This window comes from Schistocerca piceifrons, chromosome 7, assembly GCF_021461385.2.
Source record: "Schistocerca piceifrons isolate TAMUIC-IGC-003096 chromosome 7, iqSchPice1.1, whole genome shotgun sequence".
NCBI lineage: Eukaryota > Metazoa > Arthropoda > Insecta > Orthoptera > Acrididae > Schistocerca > Schistocerca piceifrons.
In genome coordinates, this window is record NC_060144.1 from 549,202,270 (window position 1) to 549,228,958 (window position 26,689).

Here is a 26,689-nt window from a genome sequence, read left to right on the forward strand (position 1 = left end):
TGAACAAATATCTCAAATGTTCAATGAGCGTAGTACTAAAAACAAATAACAATAGAAGAATATAATGTAATTAGTAGGCTTATTTTCAATAGAAAAGTAAGTAATCATCGATATGATTAAATTATATACTATAACTGATATATTTTTTCCATAAGCCTAGATATCGTAGATGTTAAAAAACTATTTTTGACTCGTGTTTGTAAGTTTTTTCCATAACTTCCAATTGAATCTAAAAGTTGAAATTTATACTGACGTTTGATAACACAAAGGTCTATTGACTGCGGAATTTTCAGGTTTATATCTGGTCTCCCAACAAAGATATTGCAGGCCACAAAATGCAAAAATTAAAAAAATCAATTTTTTAAAATAGTGTATTTTTAAGCGTAAGCTGCTCACAATTGACACTCTATAAAAAGTAACTATACTAAACTCTGTAATAGCAGAAAAATATTAAAGCTGAGAAATAAATCTTCCTTTGGAAAACTACTGTTGAAAAATTGAGTTTTTTTTAAATTTGTGGCTGATAACTTTGAACTATGAAAAATATATTAAAGAATACATTCATCTAAATGATAATGATGTTAATTTGTAGCCCAGAGCGTGTTTAACTAAATACGTTTTGTCTGAAAGGCTTAGGACAATCCACTACTGAATAATTGTAAAAATGTAGATGCTTGCAAATACGAAAAACGCATGCGGTCTGGAAAAAATATGGCTGACATTTCCAAATAATAAATAATAATGTTTTTTAAAAAATATTTTGTGACTACCAAACATTGGAGATTTCATTCAGCAAACATAAAATTTTTCTGAGATGATCAAGCAAACAATTATTTTTTTCTTGGACCACTTGGTATGGATTGACCCCTATCTGTAGCCGTCAACATGGCGTCTGTAACGGACATGTGTTCGAGGCAGAGAGCTGTCACTGAGTTTCTTATGATGAAAAACCAGATCACCGCAGATATTCTTAGACGCTTGCAGAATGTCCATGGAGACGTGTCAGTGAACAAATGCACGGAAAGTAGTTGGACGAGGCGTCTGTCATTAACCCAAGAAGGCAGTGCAAACCCGTTGGATCTCCCGCATGCTGGCCGACCGCACACAGCTATGACTCCTGCCAATTTGGAACGTGCGGACACTCTCATTCGAGGTGATCGACGCATGACAAACACCTCGCTGCTCAGTGGGACGTCTCTGTTGATAGTGCTGACACACTCGTCAAATATGTATTACTGGCATTGCGAGTTGGCACCTTTTGGCATGATGAAGGATGTGCTCAATGCGAAGTTGCACGTGGATGATGAGGGGGTTATTGTTGCAACATGACGTTGAATTCGACCAGTAGAGTTGGTACCATGTGGTCATACAACCCTTCCAATAAGGTGGCGTAAGGCCATCACATTGACCGGAGAATATGTTGAGAGATAGGGGAATAATATGGTGTATTGAACCTCAATCGAGTCAGTAGGCTATTGGATAAAAAGTTTTGCATTAATTACTAAACGACACTCGTACATACTTATTACGATCGTCACACATCCGTACGCGTTCGATACTTTTGATCGCAGCATGTCCGAAGACACAAATGCAGTTATCCGGCAAATGCATCTGCGTCAGACAGAAAGACATTGCAGCTAACCAAAGGTAAATGGTCAGGAGCACCAATTCACAATGAACGATCGGATCATTAAATTATCACACATAGTAATTGATGATGATGGTGATGATGAGGTCCCATACACCGAGGAGCGTAGTGGACGATGCGGGAGACCCACACCACCGATTAGGCAAGGTCCTAGCGAAGGTGATTTCCCACTGCCTTCCTCCGACCGTAATGGGGATGAATGATGAAGATGAAGACAACACAACACCACCCAGTCATCTCTAGGCAGGGAAAATCCCTGACCCCGCTGGGAATCAAACCTAGGACCCCGTGCGTGGGAAGCTATAACGCTACCGCAAGACCACGAGCCGCGGACTTTATAGCAATTACTCAAGTGTTAAATGTAGGTTTTAAATGGGCTCCCCCACGAACAATCTCTAATAAATAGAAGGAATCACTAAAACCAGATCTTGAGGTAATATTAAGTGATGATATTTCTATGAATGTAGCTTACGATTTAAGAAATGCTACTGCTGGCAGAGAAGTACTTGTGCACAGTGAAATTAATCCGTTAATAAGATTTACAAATAAACCAAAGCTGGCAAATTAAAGGGTTGAGTTCGTTAGAAGAAAAGTGATTACGATATGGAAGCGAACAGTTAGCTTGAGGGTTTCAACTTTCAACATCTGAACAAAGATCCGATTGCAGGTTTCCACGAACAAGGATTTTTTGTATTATTTTCTTCTGTGATTTACATTAGTAATTTAATGTTCAACCGGTAATACAGTAGCGCAGTTGGTGGCAAATTGAATTTCTTATCTCAGTTAGTTTCCGTTTTAGCAGGTTGATCAAATATTTGTAAACGGTAAGGTACATTTCCAGAAGTTGTACTAATGTTTTCTAGATTCTTCGTTTTATACCGGTATACTTTCTTTAAAAATCATTTGTTAATCTATATTACATAATATAGGGTTATACGTTCATAGGCTCTTTGCATGTGTTCACCTTGTGTACATTACATATTACTATTTTCCTACCCTGTAATGTGTAAGAGTTTCACAGCAGCACATAATAGCCACTCACGCAACTTAATGCAAGACGTGTGCTGTTATTTTACGAAATTTGGATCGTTGTCTCATTAGTAATTGTTAATTTAGGCAATCAGACTTAAATATTCTTCTCCTGCACATAATGAGCACACCAAATTTCTGTTAGATAAAAGAAAACGATAATTATTAGTTCTAAAACGTATTGTTCGCTATTGTAATTGAGATACACTTGCTAGTGAATAAGGAAATGGTAATAATGAAACCCAAAATTCTGCTAAAAATTGTTTTCATTAAATATTTCTTGATTAAGGTCTTCATCCAACCTTTACCTGCTGTGACACACTCCGTTGACGGTCACAAAGATATTCTCTACGGTTTTCAGTGAAGCAACATCTAAGGCATTTGTGGAAGTTACTTTGCACGCCGTACTTTCTTTGTGTAACTCTGTATTCACAACTTGACGAAGTTAGACGGACATACGCATTCCACACTTTGCAAGCAGTGAAATGGTAACCACATCTTAATATTTGTTACGGGTGTTTGCTGAATACAACTATCAGAATGAAGTTACTATTAAATTGATAATTAACGTTCCTTGAAATTCAATGTCTTTCACTAAGTTGCAGAACTAACTGACTACACCACTTAAGTAAACGATAAGTTAATTTTCAAGATAACACAAATTTATGAAAGTCTTGATTAAAAAAAACAATGTTGCCTGTTTAAATATGCCCCTAACGTATATTTTATTTGGATGATTTGGAGGAGGGGATCAATCAAACAGCGAGGTCATTGGTCCCGTCGGATTAGTGAAGTTGGCCGTGTCCTTTCGGAGGAACCATCCCGGCATTTACCTGAAGCGATTTAGGGAAATCACGGCAAATCTTAGTCAGGATGCCTCTCGCTGAAGCGTGGCGCTGAGAGCAGAGGAACTCTGTAATGGGGATGCGATTGTCACTGATACAAACCGTTTTCGTGTACATCGTTTTCCTTTCTTACACCGCTTTAACCTAACTGTAAAAACTACTCAAAATAAAACTTTCAGTTTTTCTTATTGGGATTATTTCCACCTCGTGATGCCAATTGAGGAGCTGCACGACCGAATAGTATCGGCTTCGGTCAAGAATACCATCATAAGGACCGGGAGAGCGGTGTGCTGACGCCACGCCCCTGCTGTCCGCATCCTCCCCTGAGAATTACACGGCGGTCGGATGGTCCTGGTAGGGCACTCGTGACCTGAAGATGGAGTGCTAAAATTGAAAGCAGAAATCGAACAAAGGTTAAAAAAAATTGACTATCAGTATCAAGACACACACAATCAAAATATTGAATTAAATATGTAAATAAAAGGAATCTTCGTCCGTCTACAGTTCGATGCATCCCACGAAAAGCTATAATTGGTGCAACACTATAAAAAATCACCAGTACTCTCGTACTGATTCCTATTTTTTGAAACTCTGCTCAAAAATCGTGATGTAATCGAGAATCATACGCAATTTGTGGCATTAAGTATTGTCAGTGCTAAATGTTGGAAACTGAGGAAGAAGAACTCTGATTTTCTTGTTAATCTGTCCGGTTTCAAGAGTTGCACGGAGATAGAGGCATGTTATGAAGACACAGGTAGCCGACTAGACATTCTGTCTTGGTTGTATACTATGAATGAAGTGCTGTTAAGTTTTTAAGTTATTGTTGTTATAGTGACTACCCTCCTATTTCATTATTTCATAAAAATGGCACAAAAATCTTTAATCTTTTCAAGTAAATGAATCATTGTACTTCACTGCTACGTCACCTCGCAGAAATATTTCCAGACTAGGGTTGGTGACGTTCTACTATACAGCAGATGGCCGGCGGCGACAGCGGGAAACTGCCATACAGATCAGGTGGGGGCAAGTCTTGCACGCTGCACGCACACTCGTACATTAAGCCAGCGGACACACTAAGGTCATTATTGTCTCAGCAACGCTGTAACAATTCTTATGGCATGTATTTGTTGCTCGTTTCGGTCGTCATTGTTAATAAAATAGCTCTGATCGCTTTATCCGTCTGATATAACAACTCAATATTTCAAACCAATGTAAATGTCATGAATAAAAATTACTCATTTTATTTAAAAAACGGTTAATTACAAACGAAGAACTGCTGTTATAGGTAACTGATATTTCCGTTCCTTTACTCAGATGTTCGTAACAAATAAAGAAAACGTGTCATAAACGAGTACCGAAAAATACCGGTTATTCTGAACTATTATAACAGGAACGGTTTTAACCGGTCGATTCCCTACTGTGGAGCCACCCAGGTGCAGCAGCAGCTTATTGGGTACATTGCTGGAGCGTCGTTCTGCATTCAGCCTTCGTGATGGAAGCACCAAGTAGTCATCTCGCCCTCCACCTAGGACGCTGCTCGCCGTACACAGTAGTGCGCTTACTTGGACTGTATCGGTGACAGTGGCGAGTACCATCAAACATTAATTCATTTATGTACCAGTTGGGACCGATACTGGAGAAATATTGCATGCTAGACTTCCAGTTTCGTGGGCGCCACTGCATGGATTCTCTGATGTTTTCGTGTGGTTACTGCGACGGGTGACTGCACGTGAATAGCTGACGATGGTATCTTCGTGTAAGCCACAAGTAATGATTTGTGTCCCTGTCTGAACTAGTTGATGGACATCAAGTTTTTCGGTGTTTGAGTGTTGGGCATATACCAGACAGTCCAAATGTTGTATGGTTGACAGGGTCGTACTCCCCAAGTCTGCTGATGTTGCTTGCATTTTGATGACCAGGCCATTAAATTACAGGAGACTGTTAATTGGAATTAAGGGAGTAGTGTCTAATGTGCTGTAATTGTGTGGAAACTGTGCAGGAAGCCATTTGTATCGTTCTATTGTAAGTATGTGTAAGCTCATCTGTTACTGACATTTACTGTGTCTTGCAATTCAAAAACTTGCAATAGAGGGTATGTTAGTGAGGAAATTTAGTATTTTTTTAGAAGACGTGTTTGTCGAAAGATGAAGTTGCTCGCTAGAACTGTAACAAATAGAAATAAAATATCCACAAACCGAAGGAAAAACTTTGTCTATAAAAGACTGAAAATTATGAATGGAACAGAATGGAATAGAATCAGAATCAGAATTTTAAAGAGCTTTGGAGGACAGAGCCGGCCGGAGTGGCCGTGCGGTTCTAGGCGCTACAATCTGGAGCCGAGCGACCGCTACGGTCGCAGGTTCGAATCCTGCCTCGGGCATGGATGTGTGTGATGTCCTTAGGTTAGTTACGTTTAATTAGTTCTAAGTTCTAGGCGACTGATGACCTCAGCAGTTAAGTCGCATAGTGCTCAGAGCCATTTGAACCATTTTTTGAAATAAGACAGAAGGGTAGATAATATTCCGACAGAATTTCTAAAGTCATTTGGGGAAGTGGCAACAAAACGACTATTCGGGTTAGTGTTTAGAATGTATGAGTCTGGCGACATACAATGTGACTTTCGGAAAAGCATCTTCCACACAACTCCGAAGACGGCAAGAGCTGACAAGTGCGAGAAATATCGTATAATCAGCTTAACAGCTCATGCATCCAAGTTGCTTACAAGAATAATATACAGGAGAATGGAAAAGAAAATTGGGAATGTGCTAGATGACAATCAGTTTGGCTTTAGGAAAGGTAAAGGCACGAGAGAGGCGATTCTGACGTTGCGGTTAATAATGGAAGCAAAACTAAAGATAAATCAAGAGTCGATCATAAGATTTGTCGACCTGGAAAAAGCATTCGACAATGTAAAATAGTGCAAGATGTTCGAAATTCTGAAGAAAGTAGGGGTAAGCTATAGGGAGAGACGGGTCATATACATATGTACAACAGCCAAGAGGGAATAATAAGAGTGGACGACCAAGAAGGGTGTAAGACAAGGATGTAGCCTTTCACCCCGACTGTTCAATCTGTATATCGAGGAAGCAATGATTGAAATAAAAGATAGGTTCAAGAGTGGAATTAAAATCCAACGTGAAAGGATATCAATAATACGATTCTCTGATGATATTGCTATCCTAAGTGAAAGTGATGGAGAATTACATGATCTGCTGAACGGAATGAACGGTCTAATGAGTAAAGAATGTGGACTGAGAGTAAATCGAAGAGAGAAGAAGGTAATGAGAAGTAGTAGAAATGAGAACAGCGAGAAAATATCAGGATCGATGGTCACAAAGTAGATGAAGTTAAGGAATTCTGCTACCTATGCAGTAAAATGACCTATGACGGACGGAGCCAAAAGGACATCAAAAGTAGACTAGCAATGGCCAAACGGGTATTGCTGGTCACCAGAAGTCTACTAATATCAAATACCGGCCTTAATCTGAGGAAGAAATTTCTAAGGGTGCACGTCTGGAGTACAGCATTGTATGGTAGTAAAATATGGACTGTGGCAAAACCGGAACAGAAGAGAATCGAAGCATTTTTTCAGATGTGGTGCTACAGACGAATTTTGAAAATTAGGTAGACTCACGAGGTAAGGTATGAGGAGGTACTACACAGAATCGGAGAGGAAAGAAATATGTGGAACACACTGATAAGGAGTAGGGACAGTGTAACAGGCCATCTGTTAAGACATGAGGGAATGATTTCTATGGTACTAGGGTAACTGTAGAGGGCAAACTGTATAGGAAGACAGAGATAGGAATACATCAAGCAAATAAATGAGAACGTAGGTTGCAAGTGCTACTCTGAGAAGAAGAGATTAGCATAGGAGAGGAATTCGTCGCTTGCCGCATCAAACCAGTCAGACGAATGATGACCAAAAAAAGAAGAAAAAAGTGTTGTTACAAACAGATTACCTCATTAATTCCGGCTATAATACCCATATGCCATGTAACAATGCAGCATAATTTTAGTGACGTGGCCTTGTGCACGTGACAGCCAGGTGAGATGGAACTGAATATTCGTGTCCCATTGGCTGAGAGGAGCCCTATCATACCACGGCGAAGTGAATCCCAGAATCTGATTAGTCGAGAAGATTTTTTTTTTTTTATGGCTAGCAGTCCTAGAACTCGCTTCCGTGGCCACATATAATCTAGCAGGGTCGCCCGATGCTGATGCGCGCATGCCGAACACTGTCGTCCAAAACTTCTAAAAATAGTTAAATATTAAAAGATGATACGATAAATTGTAACCGAATTTCGATAATGTCGAGAATCGATGGCACGCGTGTATTAGTGTAATGTAATGTACTGTTTAATTTATGTGCTGAATTTGTGGCAAGTGGTGCAACATCTACCTATAGTGAAGTTTTTAGTACACCTGCATTTGTGGTAAGCAATAAACGCATGGCATCCCTAAAGTAATTTGTTACGGTATTCAACAGGGAATTAACTGTTCTTTTCCACACTCGTCTCGGTGGTGTTTCTCAACTTGCAGCTCTTCAGCGCCACGACCAAACAACCTGCACTAATGCAACGGAGTGACAAGTATCTATACAATTCTCCAGGCAGGAGCTTGTAGAGATACACGTTATACGAAGTGTGAGGGACTTGTCAACATTCAACACAACCTCACGTGTACTCTCAGACTAGCACAAATAGACATCCTAGCACGTCTTACTTAAGTAGGGGATGCTTGCATGGTTTAACGAAACACATACAAGGAACTTATCCAAAAGATTAAATAAACTAACTTCAAGCTTCGACCCGTATTGTTGGAAGATATGTATCAAGCTTACGTGATACGTTTCCAATAAACCTACCACCAGTTGGATAGAGTTTTTGATTCCCGAATGCATTTACTTTGATATAGACAAAACAAGGCGCTTTGTTCGTTACCAGATGATCGGCAGTGTCTGAGACTCATAGAGGTTGCATCTAGGAGTATCGAGGGAAACAAAAACAACAGGTGTGCCTTCCACTTTTTACACTCCCGGAAATTGAAATAAGAACACCGTGAATTCATTGTCCCAGCAAGGGGAAACTTTATTGACACATTCCTGGGTTCAGATACATCACATGATCACACTGACAGAACCACAGGCACATAGACACAGGCAACAGAGCATGCACAATGTCGGCACTAGTACAGTGTATATCCACCTTTCGCAGCAATGCAGGCTGCTATTCTCCCATGGAGACGATCGTAGAGATGCTGGATGTAGTCCTGTGGAACGGCTTGCCATGCCATTTCCACCTGGCGCCTCAGTTGGACCAGCGTTCGTGCTGGACGTGCAGACCGCGTGAGACGACGCTTCATCCAGTCCCAAGCATGTTCAAAGGGGGACAGATCCGGAGATCTTGCTGGCCAGGGTAGTTGACTTACACCTTCTAGAGCACGTTGGGTGGCACGGGATACATGCGGACGTGCATTGTCCTGTTGGAACAGCAAGTTCCCTTGCCGGTCTAGGAATGGTAGAACGATGGGTTCGATGACGGTTTGGACGTACCGTGCACTATTCAGTGTCCCCTCGACGATCACCAGTGGTGTCCGGCCAGTGTAGGAGATCGCTCCCCACACCATGATGCCGGGTGTTGGCCCTGTGTGCCTCGTCGTATGCAGTCCTGATTGTGGCGCTCACCTGCACGGCGCCAAACACGCATACGACCATCATTGGCACCAAGGCAGAAGCGACTCTCATCGCTGAAGACGACACGTCTCCATTCGTCCCTCCATTCACGCCTGTCGCGACACCACTGGAGGCGGGCTGCACGATATTGAGGCGTGAGCGGAAGACGGCCTAACGGTGTGCGGGACCGTAGCCCAGCTTCATGGAGACGGTTGCGAATGGTCCTCGCCGATACCCCAGGAGCAACAGTGTCCCTAATTTGCTGGGAAGTGGCGGTGCGGTCCCCTACGGCACTGCGTAGGATCCTAAGGTCTTGGCGTGCATCCGTGCGTCGCTGCGGTCCGGTCCCAGGTCGATGGGCACGTGCACCTTCCACCGACCACTAGCGACAACATCGATGTACTGTGGAGACCTCACGCCCCACGTGTTGAGCAATTCGGCGGTACGTCCACCCGGCCTCCCGCATGCCCACTATACGCCCTCGCTCAAAGTCCGTCAACTGCACATACGGTTCACGTCCACGCTGTCGCGGCATGCTACCAGTGTTAAAGGCTGCGATGGAGCTCCCTATGCCACGGCAAACTGGCTGACACTGACGGCGGCGGTGCACAAATGCTGCGCAGCTAGCGCCATTCGACGGCCAACGCCGCGGTTCCTGGTGTGTCCGCTGTGCCGTGCGTGTGATCATTGCTTGTACAGCCCTCTCGCAGTGTCCGGAGCAAGTATGGTGGGTCTGAAACACCGGTGTCAATGTGTTCTTTTTTCCATTTCCAGGAGTGTACATTGCACTAAGACATCACCATAGAAACAATCGCGAGTTTCTTACCTTCTTCTACGCGACTGCGTGCGCTCGTCTTTTCTGGTTTCTGCGACGTCTGGGGCTGCCGCCGCAGAATCTCGTAGCACGAGTGGCATCCGATTCGCTATTAAATCCAGTTCACAAGTTGGCGACACTGGGAGAGGGCAGCCGCGGTGTCGCCGAGCAGCCGACTTGTCAGGCGCGCGGCCGCCTGCATACAATATGCATTAGGGATTAAAGTCCAATAACTCATGCATTATTCGTGGCGGGCCCCGTGTCAGACGCGGTTGGCAGCTGACGTCACCCCAGCGCGCCACTCCGCCTCCACTGTAACACTGCATGATATGTTTGTTTAACCGCCGATTTCTCGGTCTCCCTTATCCTCATCAACGTTTGAGCCACGCACGTTCTACTACGAAATCGAATAGGTTGATTTTCAAACACTACTGGCCATTAACATTGCTGCACTAGGAAGAAATGCAGATGATAAACGTGTATTCATTGGACAAATATATTATACTAGAACTGACATATTCAAGGAATTTCGGTGCATAGATCGTGAGAAATCAGTACCCGGAACAATCACCTCTGGCTGTAACAATGGCCTTGATACGCCTAGGCATTGAGTCAAACAGTGGCGTGTACAGGTGCAGCTGCCCATGCAGCTTGAACACGATACCACAGTTCATCAAGAGTAATGACTGGCGTATTATGACTAGCCGGTTGCTCGGCCACCATTGACCAGACGTTTTCAGTTGGCGAGAGATCTGGAGAATGAGCTGTCCAGGGCAGCAGTTGAACATTTTCTGTATCCAGAAATTCCCGTAGAGGACCTGCAACATACTGTCGTGCATTATCCTGATGAAATGTAGGGTTTCGCAGGGATCGAATGAAGGGTAGAGCCGTGGGTCGTAACACATCTGAAATGTAACGTTCAGTGTTCAAAGTGCCGTCAATGCGAACAAGAGGTGACCGAGACGTGTAACCAATCGCACCCCATGTCATCACGCCGGGTGATACGCCACTATGGCGATGACGAATACACGTTTCCAATGTATGTTTACCGCAATGTCGCCAAACACGGATGCGACCATCATGATGCTGTAAACATAACCTGGATTCATCCGAAAAAATGACGTTTTGCCATTCGTGCACCCGAGTTCGTCGTTGAGTACACCATCGCTGGCGCTTCTGTCTGTGATGGAGCGTCAAGGGTTACCGCAGCCATGTTTTCCGAGTTGATAGTGCATGCTGCTGCAAACGTCGTCGAATTGTTCGTGCAGAATGTCTTGCAAACGTCCCCATCTGTTGAGTCAGGGATCGAGACGTGGCTGCACGATCCGTTACAGCCACGCGGATAAGATGCCTGTCATCTCCACTGCTAGTGATACGTGCCGTATTACTGTCCTGAACCCACCGATTCCATATTCTGCTAACAGTCAATGGATCTCGACCACCGCCAGCAGCAATGTCGCGATACGATAAGCCGCAATCGCGATAGGCTACAATTCGACCTTTACCAAAGTCGGAAACGTGATGGTACGCATTTCTCCTCCTTACACGAGGCATCACAATAACGTTTCACCAGGCAATGCCGTTCAACTGCTGTTTGTGTATGAGAAATCGGTTGGAAACTTTCCTCATGTCAGCACGTTGTATGTGTCGCCACCGGCACCAACCTGTGTGAAGGCTCTGAAAAGCTAATCATTTGCATATCACAGCATCTTCTTCTTGTCAGTTAAATTTCGCGTCTGTAGCACGTCCTCTTCGTGGTGTAGCAATTTTAACGGCCAGTAGTGTAGATATATCACTTTCTAAAATCTTACAGAGAGTAACGAGAACGAGTAAAATAATGTACATACCGGGTTGAATTAGTAACCGTACGCCTCCTTACGTGTGTAGTCAGAGCTGCTGACTGCCATTCTCCGGACCACGGTACTGGCAGGGATTTTTCCATGGTCGGTGGTCTGATACGGGGTGTGCTTAGCCTCGTGTGGGCAACTGTTGCGTTACTCGACCAATTAGTAGCGGTTGTAAGATCAAGAAACTCGACAACGGCCGAGAGAGTGGCGTGTAGGTTACACGACCCTCTATCTACATCTACATCTACATTTATACTCCGCAAGCCACCCAACGGTGTGTGGCGGAGGGCACTTTACGTGCCACTGTCATTACCTCCCTTTCCTGTTCCAGTCGCGTATGGTTCGCGGGAAGAACGACTGTCTGAAAACCTCCGTGCGCGCTCTAATCTCTCTAATTTTACATTCGTGATCTCCTCGGGAGGTATAAGTAGGGGGATGCAATATATTCGCTACCTCATCCAGAAACGCACTCTCTCGAAACCTGGCGAGCAAGCTACACCGCGATGCAGAGCGCCTCTCTTGCAGAGTCTGCCAGTTGAGTTTATTAAACATCTCCGTAACGCTATCACGGTTACCAAATAACCCTGTGACGAAACGCGCCGCTCTTCTTTGGATCTTCTCTATCTCCTCCGTCAAACCGATCTGGTACGGATCCCACACTGATGAGCAATACTCAAGTATAGGTCGAACGAGTGTTTTGTAAGCGACCTCCTTTGTTGATGGACTACATTTTCTAAGCACTCTCCCAATGAATCTCAACCTGGTAACCGCCTTACCAACAATTAATTTTATATGATCATTTCACTTCAAATCGTTCCGCACGCATACTCCCAGATATTTTACAGAAGTGACTTCTACCAGTGTTTGTTCCACTATCATATAATCATACAATAAAGGATCCTTCTTTCTATGTATTCGCAATACATTACATTTGTCTATGTTAAGGGACAGTTGCCACTCCCTGCACCAAGTGCCTATCCGCTGCAGATCTTCCTGCATTTCGCTACAATTTTCTAATGCTGCAACTTCTCTGTATACTACAGCATCATCCACGAAAAGCCGCATGGAACTTCCGACACTATCTACTAAGTCATTTATATATATTGTGAAAAGCAATGGTCCCATAACACTCCCCTGTGGCACGCCAGAGGTTACTTTAACGTCTGTAGACGTCTCTCCATTGATAACAACATGCTGTGTTCTGTTTGCTAAAAACTCTTCAATCCAGCCACACAGCTGGTCTGATATTCCGTAGACTCTTACTTTGTTTATCAGGCGACAGTGCGGAACTGTATCGAACGCCTTCCGGAAGTCAAGAAAAATAGCATCTACCTGGGAGCCTGTATCTAATATTTTCTGGGTCTCATGAACAAATAAAGCGAGTTGGGTCTCACACGATCGCCGTTTCCGGAATCCATGTTGATTCCTACATAGTAGAGTCTGGGTTTCCAAAAACGACATGATACTAGAGCAAAAAACATGTTCTAAAATTCTACAACAGATCGACGTCAGAGATATCGGTCTATAGTTTTGCTCATCTGCTCGACGACCCTTCTTGAAGACTGGGACTATCTGTGCTCTTTTCCAATCATTTGGAACCCTCCGTTCCTCTAGAGACTTGCGGTACACGGCTGTTAGAATGGGGGCAAGTTCTTTCGCGTACTCTGTGTGGAATCGAATTGGTATCCCGTCAGGTCCAGTGGACTTTCCTCTATTGAGTGATTCCAGTTGCTTTTCTATTCCTTGGACACTCATTTCGATGTCAGCCATTGTTTCGTTTGTGCGAGGATTTAGAGAAGGAACTGCAGTGCGGTCTTCCTCTGTGAAACAGCTTTGGAAAAAGGTGTTTAGTATTTCAGCTTTACGTCTTTAGCGGCGCCATTGGAAGAGGATAGGTCACGGGGGTCTGTAGGATCCAACTTTACCTACATTTAAGCTCTAGCTAATAATCAGTATGATTCATAGAAGTGCTTCCAGACTTAATAATTTTTCACTTCGTTTGCGGGCACAAATCAGATGGCCTGGTAGATCTGAAATTCCAGCACTATATCATCTCATTATGCCGCAAGAGAAGCCGGATCAAAATGGCCCAGCTCATTGATAAACTGCAGTACCCTTCAGTAATTCGTTTTCGGTTAGCGGCAGGCATGTTGCACCTTTCTCAGACCCACCCAGACGGCTGAAAGTGTCGTAACTTCTTTGTTGGAGATAGTAGTGGTAGCTTTAAGTACACTCCTCGTATTTGCTCATCTATTGTGAATCTCTGATCATAAATCTCGGGAGGCTACTAATTACAGAAGTTCTCCACATGCGGTAGTAAACTCATTGTCAACCCAGACGCTTTAAAGGGCAAGTGAGCGTGAAAGCTTCCGAAGCGACACTAACCCGGTGCAGATTGCCCCTGACTGTTCAGGGACTACGTTCCTGCTATCCATTCCATTAGCCCATTACCGTCTGCTGGGTGCATCAGGTAGTTTCGTGGGGCCGTGATAAGCTGCATCAAATATTTCTACTTGATGATGTAACAGACACATCTTAATCGTAACGCTGCGGCGTCTCACGCCACATGTTTATGTACGTAATGTAAAACAGACTTCATTATCTCTAAAGTAACTCTCACCTATAGTCAATGTAAACCATTAAGAAAGACCTTTCTTTGATCGCCAAAAATGTAAATGTGTGTCCAGTGTTCTTTATCTTTCTAATTTCACTTTTACGTCATTCAATGCACGTCAACGGAATAAGATTTTAATGTGGTGCAAGTTTCGAAGAACTTACAGAGGAAGAGTTCAACATCACGTGGGGCGGAGGTGCCCAGCTGCTTAAAAAAAAAAACTTATAAAAAATTTACCAACACGTAAATGTGAATAGCGCTGTTACTGATATACACGATGTCAAAGTGAAATAATTTCGTCCGATTTACTCTGTATAATTTCTGAATGTACTCATGCCTATATTTACACTACTGGCCATTAAAACTGCTACACCAAGAACAAATGCAGATGATAAACGGATATTCATTGAACCAATATATTATAATAGAACTGACATGTAATTACATTTCCACCCAGTTTGGGTGCATAGATCCTGAGAAATCAGTACCCAGAACAACCACCTGTGGCCATAATAACTGCCTTGATACGCCTGTGCATTGAGTGCAACAGAGCTTGGATGGCGTGTACAGGTACAGCTGCCCACGCAGCTTCAACACGATACCACAATTCTTAATTTCTTTGCGTGTTTTTGGTACTTGCATTGTTTAACTCATAAATTTCGAGCGTATTATAGTATTTGAGAGTTGTAGCATCGCGTTTTAGTACCTGAATAGTGTAAATTCGCGTAGTCGTTTGTCTACTGTTTTGTTTTGAACGGCCAGTGTCGGTTGGTCGCAGTCAGTGTGCCCCCTGCCGCCGTTGGATAAGCAGCTGCAGCAGCAAGTCGTATACTCCTGGCTCACTCATTTGTTACATAGTTTAATTCTTAATTTCTTTGCGTGTTTTTGGTACTTGCATTGTTTAATTCATAAATTTCGGGCGTATTATAGTATTTGAGAGTTGTAGCATCGCGTTTTAGTACCTGAATAGTGTAAATTCGCGTAGTCGTTTGTCTACTGTTTTGTTTTGAACGGCCAGTGTCGGTTGGTCGCAGTCAGTGTGCTCCCTGCCGCCGTTGGATAAGCAGCTGAGCAGCAAGTCGTATACTCCTAGCTCACTCATTTGTTACATAGTTTAATTCTTAATTTCTTTGCGTGTTTTTGGTTCTTGCATTGTTTAATTCATAAATTTCGGGCGTATTATAGTATTTGAGAGTGTAGCATCGTGTTTTAATACCTGATTAGTGTAATTTCGCTTAGTCTCCTTCCGCCGCCGAGCAGTGTCAGCAGTGCGCAAGTAGCAGCATTACTGCATTTACTAGGCAATCTTGTATTTTAATAACCGTTTAAATTTTGTCGATTTGTTTGCGCTCTCTGTAGATTAGTTCAGACGTTCTTAGCAAAACAGTTTTTAGCATGGATAGGGACTGCAACTGCTGTGTTCGGATGCAGGCTGAGTTGGCATCCCTTCGCTCCCAGCTTCAGGCAGTGTTGGCTTCGGTCACACAGCTTGAGGCTGTTGCCAATGGGCATCACTGTGGGGGTCGGGATGGGGGTTTGTCGGGGACGGCCAGCTCGTCCCACGCATCCCCTGATCGGACTACGACTGTGGTTGCCCGGGATACTGCCCGCATTGAGGCTGATCCCTCACCTGTGGTAGAGTGGGAGGTCGTTTCAAGGTGTGGCAGGGGGCGAAAGACATTCCGGAGGGCTGAACGGAAAGCCTCTCCAGTTTGTCTGACGAACCGGTTTCAGGCTCTGTCTCAGGCTGATACTGATCTTCGGCCTGACATGGCTGCTTGTCCTGTTCCAGAGGTTGCCCCTCAGTCTGCAAGATCCGGGCAGTCGCAGAGGGTGGGCTTACTGGTAGTTGGGAGCTCCAACGTCAGGCGCGTAATGGGGCCCCTTAGGGAAATGGCAGCAAGAGAGGGGTAGAAAACCAATGTGCACTCCGTGTGCATACCGGGGGGAGTCATTCCAGATGTGGAAAGGGTCCTTCCGGATGCCATGAAGGGTACAGGGTGCACCCATCTGCAGGTGGTCGCTCATGTCGGCACCAATTATGTGTGTCGCTATGGATCGGAGGAAATCCTCTATGGCTTCCGGCGGCTATCTGATTTGGTGACGACTGCCAGTCTCGCTAGCGGGATGAAAGCAGAGCTCACCATCTGCAGCATCGTCGACAGGACTGACTGCGGACCTTTGGTACAGAGCCGAGTGGAGGGTCTGAATCAGAGGCTGAGACGGTTCTGCGACCGTGTGGGCTGCAGATTCCTCGACTTGCGCCATAGGGTGGTGGGGTTTCGGGTTCCGCTGGATAGGTCAGGAGTCCACTACACGCAACAAGCGGCTACACGGGTAGCAGGGGTTGTGTGGCGTGGGCTGGGCGGTTTTTTAGGTTAGATGGCCTTGGGCAAGTACAGAAAGGGCAACAGCCTCAACGGGTGCGGGGCAAAGTCAGGACATGCGGGGACCAAGCAGCAATCGGTATTGTAATTGTCAACTGTCGAAGCTGCGTTGGTAAAGTACCGGAACTTCAAGCGCTGATAGAAAGCACCGAAGCTGAAATCGTTATAGGTACAGAAAGCTGGCTTAAGCCAGAGATAAATTCTGCTGAAATTTTTACAAAGGTACAGACGGTGTTTAGAAAGGATAGATTGCATGCAACCGGTGGTGGAGTGTTCATCGCTGTTAGTAGTAGTTTATCCTGTAGTGAAGTAGAAGTGGATAGTTCCTGTGAATTATTATGGGTGGAGGTTACACTAAACAACCGAACTAGGTTAATAATTGGCTCCTTTTACCGACCTCCCGACTCAGCAGCAGTAGTGGCAGAACAACTGAGAGAAAATTTGGAATACATTTCACATAAATTTTCTCAGCATGTTGTAGTCTTAGGTGGAGATTTCAATTTACCAGATATAGACTGGGACACTCAGATGTTTAGGACGGGTGGTAGGGACAGAGCATCGAGTGACATTATACTGAGTGCACTATCCGAAAATTACCTCGAGCAATTAAACAGAGGACCGACTCGTGGAGATAACATATTGGACCTACTGATAACAAACAGACCCGAACTTTTCGAATCTACATGTACAGAACAGGGAATCAGTGATCATAAGGCCGTTGCAGCATCCCTGAATATGGAAGTTAATAGGAATATAAAAAAAAGGGAGGAAGGTTTATCTGTTTAGCAAGAGTAATAGAAGGCAGATTTCAGACTACCTAACAGATCAAAACGAAAATTTCTGTTCCGACACTGACAATGTTGAGTGTTTATGGAAAAAGTTCAAGGCAATCGTAAAATGCGTTTTAGACAGGTACGTGCCGAGTAAAACGGTGAGGGACGGGAAAAACCCACCGTGGTACAACAACAAAGTTAGGAAACTACTGCGAAAGCAAAGAGAGCTCCACTCCAAGTTTAAACGCAGCCAAAACCTCTCAGACAAACAGAAGCTAAACGATGTCAAAGTTAGCGTAAGGAGGGCTATGCGTGAAGCGTTCATTGAATTCGAAAGTAAAATTCTATGTACCGACTTGACAGAAAATCCTAGGAAGTTCTGGTCTTACGTTAAATCAGTAAGTGGCTCGAAACAGCATATCCAGACACTACGGGATGATGATGGCATTGAAACAGAGGATGACACGCGTAAAGCTGAAATACTAAACACCTTTTTCCAAAGCTGTTTCACAGAGGAAGACCGCACTGCAGTTCCTTCTCTAAATCCTCGCACAAACGCGTATCATGTCATTTCTGGAAACCCAGAATCTACTATGTAGGAATCAACATGGATTCCGGAAACAGCGATCGTGTGAGACTCAACTCGCCTTATTTGTTCATGAGACCCAGAAAATATTAGATACAGGCTCCCAGGTAGATGCTATTTTTCTTGACTTCCGGAAGGTGTTCGATACAGTTCCGCACTGTCGCCTGATAAGCAAAGTAAGAGCCTACGGAATATCAGACCAGCTGTGTGGCTGGATTGAGGAGTTTTTGGCAAACAGAACACAGCATGTTGTTATCAATGGAGAGACGTCTACAGACGTTAAAGTAACCTCTGGCGTGCCACAGGGGAGTGTTATGGGACCATTGCTTTTCACAATATATATAAATGACTTAGTAGATAGTGTCGGAAGTTCCATGCGGCTTTTCGCGGATGATGCTGTAGTATACAGAGAAGTTGCTGCGTTAGATAATTGTAGCGAAATACAGGAAGATCTGCAGCGGATAGGCACTTGGTGCAGGGAGTGGCAACTGACCCTTAACATAGACCAATGTAATGTATTGCGAATACATAGAAAGAAGGATCCTTTATTGTATGATTATATGATAGCGGAACAAACACTGGTAGCAGTTACTTCTGTAAAATATCTGGGAGTATGCGTACGGAACGATTTGAAGTGGAATGATCATATAAAACTAATTGTTGGTAAGGCGGGTACCAGGTTGAGATTCATTGGGAGAGTGCTTAGAAAATGTAGTCCATCAACAAAGGAGGTGGCTTACAAAACACTCGTTCGACCTATACTTGAGTATTGCTCATCAGTGTGGGATCCGTACCAGGTCGGGTTGACGGAGGAGATAGAGAAGATCCAAAGAAGAGCGGCGCGTTTCGTCACTGGGTTATTTGGTAACCGTGATAGCGTTACGGAGATGTTTAATAAACTCAAGTGGCAGACTCTGCAAGAGAGGCGCTCTGCATCGCGGTGTAGCTTGCTCGCCAGGTTTCGAGAGGGTGCGTTTCTGGATGAGGTATCGAATATATTGCTTCCCCCTACTTATACTTCCCGAGGAGATCACGAATGTAAAATTAGAGAGATTAGAGCGCGCACGGAGGCTTTCAGACAGTCGTTCTTCCCGCGAACCATACGCGACTGGAACAGGAAAGGGAGGTAATGACAGTGGCACGTAAAGTGCCCTCCGCCACACACCGTTGGGTGGCTTGCGGAGTATCAATGTAGATGTAGATGTAGAAGAGTAGTGACTGGCGTATTGTGAGGAGCCAATTGCTCGGCCACCATTGACCAGACGTGTTCAATTAGTGAGAGATCTGGAGAATGTGCTGGCCAGGCCACCTGTCGAACACTTTCTGTATATACAAAGGCCCGTACAGGACTTGCAACATGCGGTCGTTCATTATCCAGCTGAAATGTAGGGTTTCGTAGGGATCGAATGAAGGGTAGAGCCACGGGTAGTAACACGTCTGAAATGTAACGTCCACTGTTCAAAGCAACGTAAATGCGAACAAGAGGTGACCGAGACGTGTAACCAATGGCACCCCATGTCATCACGCCGGGTGATACGCCAGTATGGCGATGACGAATATACGCTTCCAACGTGCGTTCACCGCGATATCGCCAAACACGGATGCAACCATCATGATGCTGTAAACAGAACCTGGATTCATCCGAAAAAATGACGTTTTGCCATTCGTGCACCAAGGTTCGTCATTGAGTACACCATCGCATGTGGTCCTGTCTGTGATGCAGCGTCAAGGGTAACCGCAGCCATGGTCTCCTAGCTGATAGTCCATGCTGCTCCAAACGTCGTTGAACTGTTCGTGCAGCTGTTTGTTGTCTTGCCATGCCATGCCATGCGGATAAGATGCCTGTCATCTCGACTGCTAGTGACACGAGGCAGTTGGGACCCAGCTCGGCGTTCCGTATTACCCACCTGAACCCGCCGATTCCATATTCTGCTAATAGCCATAGGATCTCGACCAACGCGAGCAGCAATGTCGCGTTACGATAAACCGCAATAGCGATAGGCTACAATCCGACCTTTATCAAAGTCGAAAACGTGATGGTATGCATTTCTCCTCCTTACACGAGGCATCACAGAAACGGTTCACCAGGCAAAACCGGTCAACTACTGTTCGTGTATGAGAAATCGGTTGGAAACTTTCCTCATGTCAGCACGTTGTAGGTTTCGCCACCGGCGCCAACCTTGTGCGAATGCTCTGAAAAGCTGATCATTTGCATATCACAGCATCTTCTTCCTGTCGGTTAAATTTCGCGTCTGTGGCACGTCATATTCGTGGTGTAGCAATTTCAATGGCCAGTATTGTATATAGAAGGAAATGAACTGCTTTTTCCATTAGTTTAATCTCTCTCATGGTCCAAGACCAGCAAAAAACTGAAAGAAACGGCAAATATATGACGTATAACCAGAGTGGCACATGTTTATCTTATAAATTCTATTATCTTGAACTATTTTTGAATATGTTGAGAAAAATAGCGCTTCCGTTCAGTCAGACGAGTGAATAGTAGCTGAGTACGGTGGCAATCTGAGTGTATTTTCAAATCCGTTTGGTAAAACGAGCTCCCTCGACTACCTACGGCACACGTAAGAGCCATTCTGTTAACAGCAGACAGCTAATCTGCCAAAAGGAGACAGCAGGAATACGAGTACTGTCATTCAGTTTTCCCGCCACAAAAAAGAACGCTTTAAATTTCTAACTGGTGATGTCGTGGCGTCTCACGCGGCGTCTTAGTGTAAGACAGACGTATTTAATATAATACGGACATTATTGTCTAGAAAGTGACACTCACTTGTGATCTGTCATGTGGAAGCACCCTTCTTTTTCTCTTACTTTCAAACAAGTGTGAAATGGCAGATCATCGTGTTATATTTCGAAAGCGAAGGCTAAGGATTAAGAATTCTGAGACAGATTATGAGTGGATCGCTCATCTGTTCAAATGAGTGTCCACAGTAGATTAAAATTACAAAAGCTACTCCCGGCTAACGACAGATACTATACTCTACGACCTGAAACTATACACGACCTACATCCGATCCGGTCTCATTCTGAAACACGAACGTGTTTGAAATGACGTACAAGCGCGCTGTGCGTAAGGCAGACTGTGGTAGAGCTGTGCCTGTTTACGAAGCTACTCAACAGATTTCTCTTACGGACTGGTACAACCATTGATCGGTGCCGACCTGACGCTCCGTGCAGCTAAGCCAACAAAACTGTTGTTCCTGGCAGCATGTCGACTGGTCGTGAGTTAGATAACGTATTGTACTTTCGAGATGGCCGAATAGGACAGATAACATTCCGCAATACGATGAGATCGCAGCAAGCAGTGTGTATTCGTACTACATTTCTATGATCGGAATTTATATCTATTATACAGACTTGTGCTCTCTTTCGCGTTGCGTTTTGAATTGCCACCTGTTGCGGGGAACGTTATGCAAGTGTTCTCGCTTCTGATCTCGTCTGAACACGTGGTTAACGGAATCCGTTCCTAATTTAACCACTGGTAAATTCTAGTACTTACGAAAAGTTTCTCTAGCTTGTAAAAACATGTTTCAGAAATGTGTAAAATTATTTACAATTATTTTTCTATAATGTCCGATATGAATGTTAAACGGTTTTATCGGAAACTCTTTCTTTATCTACCACGAGTCACATTGTGTATGTTGTCACTTTCATACACTATATTACATTTTTCATACGTTTTGTCTTTTCTTTGCTCACGATTTCCACCACGTGACCCAAACTCTCTCTAAGAGCTTCACAAAAACCGTACCTCACCATTGTTTTACTATTAATTCCAGGGTGGCGGAACGCAAACACTCGGCGATTGTAATCATCGTCTGTAAGACTTGTACAGCTCCTCGAAAAAGACTACATAACGCTGTACTTTGCTACACTTTGGGGCAGAGATGCGTTCATCGGAACTTGTACCATCCACCACATACATTGATAAATTTGCAGGTTCTTACGTTGCTGAGGCAACAAAGGAAAAATATTATTTGTCCTGCACGATTGGAACCTATAAGGATCACTTTATCTCATTTGAGGCAAAGTAATACGTTGTTTGTAGTTAATGTTCTAATCAGTATTTTGTCTGTGTTACTTCGGAGTAACCTACCACGTTTCGTTGCGTTTTGTGGATATTATGTCATCTCCAAAACATCCTCATATTGTTAGATTACATTATTAGCGGGTCATGTTCAGTATGTAGGGCTATATTTCAGCGCAAGAACCATGTTCATAATCTTATATGCACCCACAGATGGAGTATCAAAAGGACCACCATACTTCCAAAACGTAAACGTTATGTGAATTTCCGATCCAAGAATGAAACATTTCTTCCCTTTTTGTTTGCAGATTATGTTCATAATTGCTATCATCTAACTCCCTTGTGAACTGCAAATCTTACCTTCAGCCTCAATGAAAACTACTTTCTGGCAACCTGAATCCCTGCCATCTCCAATATCAGATACTTGTCAAATATACATTCCACATCCATAATCAAGTACCACTTTATCTAATATATTTCTCATACTTACGTAACTGGTACGTCTTAAGTAAAAATGCACTGCAAATATTCCCGCTCTACACAAAATATTGACCAATGTGGGAAAAGTAACAAAACCTGACTCCTACCTCTTTGATACAGACAGAAGTGGGAAATCTCTTCCTAAAGCGAGGAGTATTTAACGGGGGACTGACATGGTGAAAGTAGGAAAAACTCGAAATTTTTTATTACGGAATTCGACTGTATATTCACTGAAGAATTATTCTCTACAATATTGTGTGTGAACTCCAAAAAGTAGCTACTCTGTGAGCTTTTATGTCCAGCGTGCACGGCACCCTTCCGTGTTAGAGAACCGGTTCCGCGCTCACGCTCCCTAGTTATTCCGATTTGAGTACACCCGATTCGTTGGAGCGTTGTTTGGGCGGTTTTACTTAAAATTTGAACGGAAGTTTTAATAGTCTCACCTGGAGATAAGCTCAAATTATAACATCCAGCCGAAGAGGAATTGTCAACATTGGTTTAAAATTGGACGTACGTCTATCATACCGCATCAATGCGAGTGGCAAATGCCCTTCAAAGCAAAATCGGTGATGAAATGCACCGATTCTGTGAAGAAGGTCTTTGAGAATAACATGAGGGATTATCAGGTCGAGGTAGCAGAAAGCGGCTATCCACTAGCAGGGGCAATAATTGTTACGGATGAGGCATCGAAGATATCCCCAAAGTTTCAAGCTTTGTCTCCTTTTTTAAAGTAGTAAATACTTGTCAAACTTTAAACGCGTTTTCTCAAGACATGTCTTTCGGCATGGTTATTGTTTCCCACGCAAAAAATTTTCATCTGATTTTAATGAGTTTTGGTCTCCCTTGAAGCAAATCGAATTCTCTTCATCGTAGCAATATTTTATATGTTGATATTTAGTATTTTTTTGGGCAAAAAGAAGGGTCCAAAATTGGCCATTTTTCAAACATTTGTAACTTTGCCAAAACTTTTTTTTCAAAATCCCTACGATGAACTAAAATTACGTTTGTATGGACAAAGGTGATGTTTAATTTAGTGTTTTAGGTAACCAGTAAAGGAGTTACAGCGAAACAGTCGATCTACCTTCTTTCAGAGCTGCCTCGGGAAAATTCCAGTTACAAAGTGAAAGTATTAATATTTTCCAATAAAAAATACCAATAAAAACTTCAGTGTATGCTTATTCATTGCGACAAACCCCATTTGTCTACTACATTCCAGTACGGAGAAACAAAATACTGAATATGAGCAATATTTTCCATCGTCAAGCTGTCATTGCCCCTTAAGGGGAGCCAGAAGATGTATTTCAGTGAATGCAGCATTTCAATCTCCCTATATGAACTTTTTGACAATGTTGACTGGAATACACTCTTTCAAATTCTGAAGGTGGCAGGGGTAAAATCCAGGGAGCGAAAGGCTATTTACAATTTGTACAGGAACCAGGTGGCAGTTATAAGAGTCGAGGGACATGAAAGGGAAGCAGTGGTTGGGAAGGGAGTGAGACAGGGTTGTAGCCTCTCCCCAATGTTATTCAATCTGTATATTGAACAAGCAGTAAAGGAAACGAAAGAAAAATTCGGAGTAGGTATTGAAATCCATGGAGAAGAAATAAAAACTTTGAGGTTCGCCGATGACATTGTAATTATGTCAGAGACAGCAAAGGACTTGGAAGAGCAGTTGAACGGAATGGACAGCGTCTTGAAAGGAGGATATAAGATCAACAAAAGCAAAACGAGGATAATGGAATGTAGTCGAATTAAGTCAGGTGATGCTGAGGGAATTAGATTAGGAAATGAGACACTTAAAGTAGTAAAGGAGTTTTGCTATTTGGGGAGCAAAATAACTGATGATGGTCGAAGTAGAGAGGATATAAAATATAGACTGGCAATGGCAAAGAAAGCGTTTCTGAAGAAGAAAAATTTGTTAACATCGAGTATATATTTAAATGTCAGGAAGTCGTTTCTGAAAGTATTTGTATGGAGTGTAGCCATGTATGGAAATGAAACATGGACGATACATAGGTTGGACAAGAAGAGAATAGAAGCTTTTGAAATGTGGTGATACAGGAGAATGCTGAAGATTAGATGGGTACATCACACAACTAATGAGGAGGTACTGAATAGAATTGGGGAGAAGAGGAGTTTGTGGCACAATTTGACAAGAAGAACGGACCGGTTGGTAGGACATGTTCTGAGGCATCAAGGAATCACAAATTTAGCATTGGAGGGCAGCGTGGGGGGTAAAAATTTGTAGAGGGAGACCAAGAGATGAATACACTAAGCAGATTCAGAACGATGTAGGTTGCAGTAGGTACTAGGATATGAAGAAGCTCGTACAGGATAGAGTAGCATGGAGAGCTGCATCAAACCAGTCTCAGGACTGAAAACCACAACAACAACAACAACAATATGGACTTTAAATATATTGGTACCCTTTCTTACAGAGAGAATTTGTGCACTAAGGATGTAAAGCCACAAAATGTAACTTCTAACACCTGTTCGCTATGAACAAGAAGTACAATAATAACTCCAGTCATATTCAGGGTCAGCAGGAATTTTCCAAATTATCGACAGTGCTAAGCTACCCTACACTTGCTGCAAAATGCATATAAGAGTATTTTCGACTACTTCTTCAGTTGGCATATTATCTGTATACGATCCTGCTCAGTCTAATGGAAACAGTCTAATGAATTGTGCTCACATCAGCTACAGATTTAAGTACGAATACATAAGCACATTGGAAGATGCCAGGAAATAAATTTCGTTTTCAGAAACGTCTGTAGAAATTATTGAATAAAAATGTAGAGTAACTTCATATTATTATTTAATAAACAAAGGGAAATGGTCTTAGGATATTTTCGTTTGCCTGTAATGGGCCAATGGAGAACAGGTACTCTAAGCACCTTAATTATATATAAGGAGCCCGACATAATCTTACATTCATGGAGTAACATCGAAAAGTGGAACAGAGAATGTCTGACATTCAAGTGGAAATAAGTGAAACACCAATATTAAACGTTGTCCACAGAATAAAGCCTTTCACTTAGATAGATGTATTTAAGCTTGGTAACTGTGAAAGTTAACCCATAAATCTGAAAACTCTGAAAATGGTATACAGTGCCGTGACAAAAATCATGAAATACCTCGCAGTGTCGTGTCGGAACTCCTTTTCATCGGCACTTGGGTAACTCACGAAGTACATAAAGCTGTGAAAGAAGGATATTAAATTTTAGGTATGTACGAAGAGTCAGATTTTAGAAATAAAACAACTCGTTGTTTAGAAACCATGTAAAAGATTTTATGAAAGTAAAATTAGAGGCCAGTCCCCTAAGTTTTAAAAACAATGAATACATATCAAACCGGTTAAAGAAAAATTGTATACTGATTTTCTATATCCTGACAAGATAAAATATCTAAGAAGTCGATCTGTGCTACGACATGCTTGAATTCATAATGGGGAAAATTTGGTCTATTGCAAAATATGAGTAATGCTGAGTATGAGACACATTGACAACAATTTTATGATTTACTGTTGGATGATCAGTTAAATTACATAGATATAAATTTTATTAATAGCAATATGGTTCAGATAAAACACAGTTTCCAGGATTATTAAGTGGAAAATAACACAGCTTCTAATATTTTTATAGCAGCTTTCAGCACATCATAAGCAAGGTTTATGTTGTGTGATGGTTTAGATAAGCCAGGAAGTAGCATTGTGTATTTTTGTATATATATATATATATATATATATATATATATATATTTTTGACAGTTTAGTATACATAGATCAGTGATAGTGATGTAAATTTAGAAAACTGATGCATGCTGGGAGAATGGACAGATGAATTAGAAGATAATAAGTGGATTACAAAATTGGGCTTCAACTGGACCTAAATTTATTATAATGAGAAAAATGATAAAAGCACTGTGTTGAAGGTAAAGGGCTTCACCTT